This window comes from Amphiura filiformis, chromosome 1, assembly GCF_039555335.1.
Source record: "Amphiura filiformis chromosome 1, Afil_fr2py, whole genome shotgun sequence".
In the NCBI taxonomy this organism is placed as follows: domain Eukaryota; kingdom Metazoa; phylum Echinodermata; class Ophiuroidea; order Amphilepidida; family Amphiuridae; genus Amphiura; species Amphiura filiformis.
The window spans coordinates 88199446-88210564 of record NC_092628.1 but is presented as its reverse complement, the minus strand read 5'-3'; the positions used below and the strand labels follow the sequence as shown (position 1 = coordinate 88210564).

Here is an 11119-nt window from a genome sequence, read left to right as displayed (position 1 = left end):
AAGGTACAAAGATTGAATTACTACGGCACTAGCATCTGTTTGCTGCATGCCCTTAGTTTTAACTTCCTCATTTTTATATCAATAGGGAATCAAATTTGCATATTATGTTCAAGTAGTTTGATTTGGCCTTCTCTATTTCTTTCCCTTTAATTTCCCCAAATCGTACTGGTTAGTAGGAGTCACTTGCTGACCCTTGTATCTCCATTTCTGTTACCATGGTTGGTTACTACCTTTTTATGTTTACCTCTTTAAAGTTGATGGGTCCATCTCACTATCCTTTACAACTTGTTCAGTGCTTTACATGTATGTTCACTTTTTAAATTCCCTCATAATTTTCCAGGTCGTCACTTCCTCACTAGCACTTATGATTTTTTAGCATTGATACACTGAATTCCTTTACGACTTCTTTTTTTTCCCATACAATCCTCATTGCCTTAACTTAATAAATTTCCTCAGATATGTGCCCTATTACCACCTGTACCTGCCTTAAAATTTTCCTGTTAAATTACATTGAATACCTCCTCTGATGATAAATTGTAAATTTCCTCAAATATGCATTGTTACCCATATCCACAATCTAACACCAACACCTTCTTCTTTTAAAAAATATTGGGAAAAAAGAACATCTGTAAGTATATTGCCAGTCATTCACTGAAAACCTAAATTGGTCAGCTGGACTAACTTAAAGCTAGTCCAGATGGTGCCCACCTGGACTAGCTTTAAGCTAGTCACTTTTGCTGGACTAACAAGGATGACTAACTTATCTTAGTCCAGCATGCTGGACTAGCTTTTAGTTAGTCGCTTGACTAGCTTTTGGTTAGTCGCTTGACTAGCTTGATGTTAGTCCAGCACGCTGGACTAGTTAATGTTAGTCGCTTGACTAGTTTTTTGACTAGCTTGATGTTAGTCCAGCGTGCTGGACTAGTTAAAGTTAGTCGCTCGACTAGTTATTGACTAGCTTTAAGTTAGTCCAACTGGTGCCCATCTGGACTAACATAGCCCTAGTCAAGCCAGCTGGACTAATGTAACATTAGTCCAGCTGGCTTGACTAACATGCTCGACTAACCTCAAGCTAGTCCAGCCAGCCGAGCAAACCTAATGCAAACCATGCATGCAGTTGCAGATTGGATACGGTCTGATAAGGGTTATACAATTGGAAAGTAAATGAGCCACATGTGGATTTAGTCTAGATATATTAATGTTTGCTTATTGCTTCCCTGCATGAATTTACAAGAATTATTCCATAAATCTTGAATCATGCAGCATAAATAGTGAAATATGAAGCAAAAGCAAGCACCAATAATTAGTACAGAACTAGACCTGCATGTTGGCGAGGATTTTGATTTTTCTCTTCTGACCATGTTGTCTCATTTCATCTGCCTACCTAGTACCCACCACAGACTGTATCCTATCCTCTTTTGGACACAATAGATTCTGAAATAAGAAACAATTCAAAGTCCAAAATAACATTAGAAAAAACTTTATGACATTCTTATCTTGCATCCAACATTATGATACCCAACTCTTCATATTATAAAAGCCTTAAACATAAATTACAAAGATTTCTGTTTATGAAATAAATAAATAAATAATTATAAATGTATTTAATATGTCAAAACCTTAACTGTTTTTTGTTTAAAACAGCTTGGTTTGACAGATTAAAAACATTAATATTGATCATGTTAATTGATTACAATTCACAGTATAGAGTCTATCCAGATGTCATACAAATTAACATACATATGATAAGCATCATGGATAGGTATATGATATCATTTTTCACCCTGATATGGCAGTGACGTCATTGCATAGTCATCCAGCAAACAAACTCATGATGTCCCTTTTTTAAAATCTACAATTCATATTTGCTAACCTTAGAGAAAGCGAACCTTAGAGATAGTGGTCCTTAGAGATAGCGGACCACCGCTGGTCGGAAAGGGCATTGTATAATTTTTTTAATGCCTGATTGTGAGAAAAATAGTCATTAAAGTTTGTCACTCATATTCACAATAATGAAGTCACCACAATCAAAAGTTTTGATGAATCCATTTTGAATGTTTGTCAAATCAATCAGACAAGTTTCATGTGCATGATTCAGATAAATCCATCTTTGACAGGCAAAATTAGTGCAAGGTTCTTTTTTTTCACACTACTTGTTTGTGTAACGTCTTAACTCGTTATTTTGCATGGCTGATGTACAGCATTTTCTTCTTGATGAGTTGCAATTGTTGGAAGTCTATTTCTACCACAGTTGGGTTACATTTCAGCAGCACCTGAAAGCAAATTATACAAAAAGTTACTATTAGTTAAACTTTAATAGGCAAAATGAATATTCCTGCTTTCACATCTAGCAGTTTTCTGAAAAAATATTTTGTGTCAGCGAGAACTTTATTTACAGTTTAATACATGTATAGTCTACGGACCCCCCAAAGTGATATGGAAGGGAAAAAACGGAGTCTGACTTAGTAACTCGCGGCCCAGAGATAGTAACTCAGGGTCCCGAGATAGTAACTCGGGGCCCTGAGATAGTAACTCAGGGTCCCGAAATAGTAACTCGGGCCCCAAGATAGTAACTTGGGGCCCGACTTAGTAACTCGGGGTCTGAGATAGTAACTTGGGACACGAGATAGTACCTGTGGCCCCGCGATAGTAACTCGGGGTCTGAGATAGTAACTCAGGCCCTGAGATAGTAACTTGGGCCCGAGATAGTAACTCAGGGGTCCCTTGGGGTCCCGACAGAGAAACTCGGGGTCCCGACATAGAAACCCGGGGTCCCGTCATATTAACTCAGGGTCCGACATAGTACATCAGGGCCCGAAATAGTAACTCGGGCCCCAAGATAGTAACTTGGGGCCCTGACTTAGTAACTCGGGGTCTGAGATAGTAACTTGGGGCACGAGATAGTACCTGTGGCCCCGCGATAGTAACTCGGGGTCTGAGATAGTAACTCAGGCCCTGAGATAGTAACTTGGGGCCCGAGATATAACTCAGGGCCCCAGGAATTAGTAACTCAGGACCCCAACTGAGTAACTCGGGTCCGACTTACTAAGCCGAGAATCCGAGATGGTATTGCGGGGCCCTGAGTTACTAACTCGGACTCCAAGTTACGATGTCGGGGCCCCAAGTTACAATCTCGGGTCCCAAGTTTTTTTTCTTCCATGTCACTTTGGGGGTTCCGTAATAGTCCCACCAATTAAACCACCAAAATTTAAGGAAGTTCTTACACCTCCGAAATTTTGGTTGGTCATGTATTTTTCCACATTTTTTAGAGTCCACCACCAGGGACAGTGTTTACAAAATATAGCGTACTGTCTTAAAGGGCATGGTCAGATTCTGACATTCTGTTGTGTTTTGAAGATACCTCACATTGAGGCTGGCATCACACTAATTTCTGATTTCTTCGTGATGACTTTTGAGTTAAATTGCACTAGTAGCAGTTTTAACATTTAGCAGCAAAAATGTGTTTCACAATGGCCATAAAACCAATAGTTGAGGCAATACGGGGGCATTTGCTCCCCCCATATTTTTCTTGGTCCCTCAAATTTTCACTTTTTGCAGCAATTTAACCCAAAATGTGTTGATTTTGTCCCCCCCTCCCTGAAATTTACCCCATCCCCCACCCCCACCCAAAATCCAGGTGCCGCCACTGAGATCCATATGTGTGGTTACCACAGTTTATAACATTTAAACATGCTAAACTTAAAAACATATTTCAGGCATAAAATTTCACTTGGGGTTATAATATATAAGCTTTCTTCTGATGCAAAAAAAAATTTTTCATTTTGATAAGATATTATTTTGTAACAGTAGGGGGATGAGGCTGTCATCTGGTCATACATTTTTCAATTACCTTTGTTATTTGAGTGAAATCCTACAGACTGTATATGTTGAGTCTTTCGAGCTTCACGGTTGCATCGTCAAAAAAGGAACAGAACCTATATGAAAAAAAAATACATGACATTAAAATGGTATAATTTGACAAACTGTTGACTGTAGATATTGTTTGGGTCGTGGTTGTTATTCTAAAGAAAGTGATAATTAATAATTTTGCAGACCATGCACATAGCATTTTTAGTTGAGAGCCCCTGGAGGAATTTCCAAACGGCATGCCCCAAAATGCTTGCCCCCCCCCCCCCCTCTTGGCCTACCCAAAATCCCCCCTATATGCCAAATTTTTGGGATCCAATTTTGCAAACATATTGCAAGCGGGAAAATTTACATAGCATTTCCGTACTGTTTCCTACGGCTTTTAATATCATTTTCTTTAAAAGGTGCCCCATGAATGTGTGCCAAAATTGCTCCCCCTCCCCCTTTTCGGCTAGCCAACACCCCCCTCTCCCAATTTCATTTCACTTTATTCCAAGTAGTTTTCTTCTAATTCATTTAGAATAAATTATAGCAACAAACAATAAAGTAGCAAAAACAGTACCGGTACACAACTTTACCCCCATCCCCAGTGGTGGCTTATGTTATAATATATAATTAGGCCTACACACTGTCCACACAGGCAGTCCCTAATTTAACTTGGAGGATCTGGGCTCATCAGCTAGCTTACCAATACCTTTATATCATTATAAAGGTGCCAAGACTTGAACTTACACTAAAATTGATGACCAAGGCCCAATCATGCCAATTGCAAGTACATTGTAGAATATCATAGTGCACACATGATTGCTATAAACAACAAAATTACTAGTAGGGGCCTAGTAGTACGTATGCATGTTGTATTGTGCTGTTACCACTGCTGTACATAGTGCATATTATGATGATTATATAGGGTTATGGTGACTGGCATTCTGAGCTGATACTATTTTTGTGTTTCTGATGTAATATCATAACAAATTGCAACCTTACATATATCAACACAAAGCAAGACTTACCTTCATGTTCTACAAAATCTTGATGAATTAATTCCAGGACATTTTGTGGCAAAAACTTGAGAGTGTTTCTCTGTATAGTGAAGTGACAGCAGTATCCAGTTGACCTCAGCAGTTGACAGTTACAAAATGTATGTTTCCCCGCTTACAGATTTCAGTTGGGTCAGAGGTCGCATACCACAGACTACTGGCAAATTGACTAGCTTAAGCTAGTCAAGCAGGCGTCTTGACTAACTTCCTGCTGGACTAACCAAAAGCTAGTCAATCCTTAAAACTAGTCCAGCAGGTCAAATCACATTAGTCAAGCCAGCTGGACTAATCAAAAACTAGTCCAGCTGGCTGAAAACTAGTCCAGCAGGCTTGACTAGGTTGAAATACTAGCTTAAGCTAGTCAAGCAGGCTTGACTAACCAGTTTGACTAGTTTAAAGCTAGTCCAGCCTGTAATTGACTAGTTTAAGTTTTCAGTGTTGACTGGCAATTAATACAGTTCTAACTTACACAAAAACACTTGCACTGTGTTTTTCTAATATTGGGAGTTTTACTATTGATGATAAATCAAATGGCACAGACAATCTGAAGAAAATGATATTAGACTAGATTTGAATTAGTACATGTACTGTTTTTGTATTCCTGAATTTCATATAGGTCTTACGTAGTTATGTGTAGGTCAAGAGTAAATAATTATGTTGTTGCTCTTCTGGGCCAAGTTTTCAACTTGTTGTTGACCCCGGGTGTTGACCCCCCTTTTTCAACTGCCTCTCATCAAATGAGGCTCAAATGATCCCCGGAAAATGATCCCTTCAATCAATTCATTTCGCGCCCACTCCTCAATTTCTGGGATCAGTCCATATTTTTTTCCTCAATTTACATATTTAATTTTAAGGTTATATAGGCCTAATGTTGATAAACAAGTTAAATTTTCACTATGAATCACTTGCAAGTATTTTTGTAGAACTCTAAAAGAGTCTAACCCTTCATAATCTTAAATATAAAAAGGGCCTCATCATTTTCCTGTTAGATACTGAAAACTGCTAGCACTGTCAATATCACATGGAAACTGCAGTATTTTTTTTTCATTCAGCCAAAAAATAAATAAATGTTGGGACGTGAAACAAATTTTCATGTGGCCTCACCAAACCCCCCCAATTTCTGATAATCTAAAAGGTATTTTTCTTCAAATATTTCCTCCTAAAACTTTCCATGGCTTTTTGAAAAACTTTTATATTTTGACCTCATTGTCACCACTCCGACAGAAAGACCCTCATTTTGATAAAATGTTTCCCATGACTCTCACACCCCATTTTGGGCCATCTCACGAAAATTACTCCATCTTTTGGTGTCAAGTATCTCAATTAGGCCCCTAGTTTCAAACTGGTGTCTGTGCACATCCCCATATCTTCCAAACTGTTTTGATTAAAATAAACAACAAAAAATAAATAAAAAAACCAAAAAAAAAAAAAAAAAAACCACGAAACCTGTTAAATCCTTCCATTTGTTCACCATGTATCATGTGTCAATATCATATGGAAACTGCAGTAGGGCCTATATTTTTCGTTTACCAAAAATGTAATCAATTTATGTAGCCTCACCAAACAACCCTCCCCAATTTCTGATACTCTAAAAAAAGTATTTTTCTTCAAATATTTCCTCCTAAAACTTTCCATGGCTTTTTGAAAAAAAAAATCCAAACTTCATCAACTTTTATATTTTGACCCCATTGTCCACACTCCGACAGAAAGACCCTCATTTTGATAAAATGTTTCCCATGACTCTCACATCCCCTCCTATTTGGGCCATCACACGAAAATGACTCCATCTTTTGGTGTCAAGTATCTCATTGAGGCCCCTAGTTTCAAACTGGTGTCTGTGCACATCCTCATATCTTCCAAACTGTTTTGTTTAAAATAAACAACAAAAACAAAAAATCAAAAAAACAAGCAAAAAAAAACAAAAAACCACGAAACCTGTCAAATCCTTCCATTTGTTCACCATGTATCATAATGTGTTATTTTAAAAGGCTTATTCATAAAAAGTTGTTCCTTAAATTTCCCTCTATGATTACATTCTTGCTAAACTCCTCCTACCCCTCATACAGCCCTCCAACCACCACCCTATGCACCCCTGTGACCCTGTCAATGCATACATGTATGGGCTTATCATTATCCCCAAAGTACGAGGGCTGGTCAATAAGTTCCCGCAACTATGGTGTATCTCCGCTCATACATGACTTGGATGACTGTTACTTCATACGCTAAATACTGCTGAATACTTGATTACGTAATGACATTAGCATAAACACAATAGTGTATGGGCACTGCCTGATTTATGGTGAAAAATAGTCAAGACAATCGTGCGCCAAATTGAGGTATTGTTACATAATTCCAAATATCTCGAGAATAAAAGTATGGAATCTGGCGCGGTTTTTGCAACTTTGTAGACCGATAACATAGGAATGATGCTGTACTCTTTTAGATCCATACCATTTTTATTAAAGAAAAGAGATCGTGTTGAATATCTCCAATTTTGAGTAGGCTTAATCACCTATTGTTCTTTACATAATAAGGGATAGAAATATTAATCGATGACAAAATTTAACAAATGGTACCTGGTTTGATTGGGTATCTACTGATAATTAAAAAGGGAGATCCCAGTGGTGAAATCACAAACATTTCTTTCTTAATAAACCTTTGTTTTCAAAAGGTCTTGTTTTTGTAATCAAAGTAGCACACCATTGAGAGGCTCTGGATTGAATAAGAAATTTGAATTTCGAAAGGTATGTCTAATTCTAGCATAAGACTTGGTATAGCAATTCACTTACACAGCTACTGTTCCGCAAACCTTGTATTAGTCATATTTTTAGCATTTTTTTTGATGAAATTTTAATTTTTTCATACATTTTTGGTACGTTCAATCATGCGTACCATCTACGCATGCGCACATATCTATTTTTATTGCAACAAATTCTATATTTGTTTTTGTTTTATTTTGGAGATAATTTGGATTCTTTCTTCTACCGTGTGGGCTCTTTTCTCCAGATTTTCACACCATTTTTGTTTGTCGTTAAGGCCTATTTTTGGTGAAATTCAAAGACAGTCCTTTTCCTGATCTGTTGACGGATACATCATTTCTTCTTTCAAAATTATCAATTGAATATACTCAGATTACCTCATACCAAAAATAAGGCTTGTAAATTGCTTTGTTCCTTACTTCTGCTTAAATTCTTTTTATTACACGTTCCTCAACTACAATTCAAATTTCCCGCCAATGTTGACAATTGTCAGTGTACATATGGCAATGATTTTATGCAAATGAGATTACGTAATTAAAGGTACTCGATACTAATTGTTGTGTGTTTTGAAAGACAAAGGTACAAACTTTATTGATCGTAAGTAACAGTCATCTAAGTCATGCATGAGCGGAGATAAATAATGGTTGCGGGATATTATTGACAAACCCTCGTATTCTTGGGCTCTGTCATCTTCCACAGCATGGGCACCCTTATTATTTTTACTGTAATGGGGGTGATTTATGTTTGTATATGTCTGTGCAAGTGCCTGTTCATATGTTGGTGAGGATAATCATGCACATGATCCACAGCCTATTCCCCACATCAAAATGTAGATTTTTGTTAATTTGCATCAGTAGAAAACTCATTATTTATCATTGACCATATGAATGCTATGTGAAAGTGAAGACCTGAGCGCAAGAATACTGTAAGTCCAAAAATGATATATCGATCAATATTATAGATATTTATTTGGTTGATATACAAAATGATGATTCTTCTTGCCTATAAGTTTAAACGATCATATCTCAAGATGCTAATATGACTTACCGTCTTCTTGCACTCAGGTCTTCAAGTGTAGACATGAATTAAAGAAGTGTTGTTTGAATTTTCAAGCCAATCCTCTGCAAGTTATTTTAGGGACTGTGCATTTATGTGTACTATAGGGGGTGATTCTTAAATGGTCTGTTAAAAATTGCTTGCTCCTCCCTTTCATTATGACAGGATTTCAAAATATGACCTTGTGAAAAAAGTTTCTTTTTGAGCTCAGTTTATATCAGGTCACCTTCCATAATTGTCAGGTCAACCAGGATATATTGGTCAAATCAATACTTTGATGTAAACACATCATAGCAAACATGACAAAAGTAGTCCGAAACTTTATTGTGGAAGACCTATATTTCTAGCAAAATGACGCGTTTGAATAACAGCCCTCCTCCCCATTTTTCTCGCCAATTCACCTGTGAAAAGTTGATGAGTGCATGCAAACCTGTATGGTATTTTGAGGGCAGTGAATGTGACACACGACCAATACAATACCAGCACACGACTGGGCTATATAATACTATCAATATTTCCCAATGGGACATTTACTCTAGGTCAAGACACTGGCTGGATTTTTATATTCCACAACTGACTATAAACTGAACTCATTGACTGACTCATTGACTGGAAAGTAATTGTAGATTTGAAAATAGCTATGAAGTTAAGAAATGTAAATCACTGTAAACATTGACTATATAGACAACATGATCCTACTTTTTAAATTGATAAATATGATGTTTACAAAAGCTATATACAAAAATACTTGACACCGAGTTGAAATTTAAAAGGACATTTCAATTAAAATTTATGGGCAATTTTGGATTCACTATGTATTTGACACCAAGGAATACCAATAAGACAGCGTTCAAATTTTGACTTTCATTTGGCGGACAAATGTGTGAAAAAAAATTATTTAGGGGTAAAAACAATAAAAATTCTTGATTGTTTATATGTTTCCAGGATAAAATATCATCTAGTTTCAGATTTGGCACTTAAAATTCCCTATTTTTATATTTTTCCAGGAAAAAATCAATTTTTGTCCGATGTTGGCCGAAAATTGTCGGTTTGGGGTGACAAAAATTTTGATTTGCTAATTTCTTGTGAGTGTATGAACATGAACACTACCAAATAGTGCCTAATTTTCTATGCTAATTGGGCAACAGCGGTACAATTTTGGTATTAAAAGCATTGAATGGGATCCATGTATTTCTATATTTTCGTAGCATGAGTAGAAACTCAAAGGTTCCGGTAGACTTCTCCGTAGTCCACTTGCCCATTTTGCATACCGGTACTCTGGCTATTACATTAATAAGCATAAAACTCCGATTTGTATTAATTTGTTTGTGTGCAATTGATAGATTTTAACATATCTGATATTTTCAGTCACCGTACTCCCTCTGTTTGCTAGCTTCCCAAGTGGGATTTTTTTACTTGGGCTTTCGCGATCAATTTAAACTGGTAGATTCCAAGATCAGAATTGTTCAATATTAAGTGAGCAATTATAATTATGCAAGATATGTTGCATTCAATATAACTTTTATTGTCACTAACCATCTAATTATATAAACTCTTTATGACCATTTTACTATTGAACAATTTAATTTTAATAAACATCAGTATAATTTTGAGTTCAATGAATGCGTTCATCATGATTAATAATAACATATTTTTTTTATCAAAATTCGACTATGGCATAGTCTAAGGTTTGGGTGACAATTGATTTGGAAAAAAGTATAATATTCACCTCATTTTCGATTTGAAAAGGCCATATCAATGGGCTGTTCCAGATAATAATCAACCCCCCTATAGAGGGCACCGGAATTCCATACTCTTTTTGTATGTACTTTGGTCTGGAATTCCAGACTTTTTTCCCCAAAACTCTTAACAGTCACATACTTCCAACCTATAGAGGGCGTCGGAATTCCAGACTTTTTCCCCCAAATGCGTTAGGAATTTTAGACCTTTTTCCCCCCAATATGCGTTAGGAATTCCACAATTTTTTACTCTTAATTTCTGAAAATCCATTCAAAGTCATATTCTCCAAACCATAGAGGGCGTCGGAATTCCAGACTTTTTCCCTAAATCATTTTGGAATTCCAGACTATTTTCCCCAATGCGTTGGAATTCCAGATGTTTTACTGTTTTGACCAAAACACCTATAGAGGGCATTGGAATTCCAGAGTTTTTCCCTCATAATTTTCAGTTCCAGAAAAACTTAAAAGCCATATGTACGATTTCGTTCAAATTTTCATTATGTTATTCTTTTATACCCGAAATGCAGAAATAATATTTTTAGGGTTTCTGTCCATCCATCATAAGCTTATAACAAGGTAAAGTGAAAGAAACCCCACTGGCTATTTTGGCCTTGGGTAAAAATAACAAATCAATGGAAATTTCAGACAGTGGCATAGC

General features: G+C 36.6%; 1 long non-coding RNA gene across 1 annotated transcript; it reads right to left on the bottom strand.

Annotated features, from left to right (window-relative positions):
• Positions 1 to 1772: 1772 nt before the first annotated feature.
• On the bottom strand, positions 1773 to 5116 carry LOC140156395 (uncharacterized). Its single transcript, XR_011859549.1, has 3 exons — positions 4881 to 5116; positions 3851 to 3935; positions 1773 to 2273 (listed from the first exon to the last, which is right to left on the bottom strand). It is a non-coding gene; the product is annotated as an uncharacterized lncRNA (long non-coding RNA).
• Positions 5117 to 11119: the final 6003 nt, after the last annotated feature.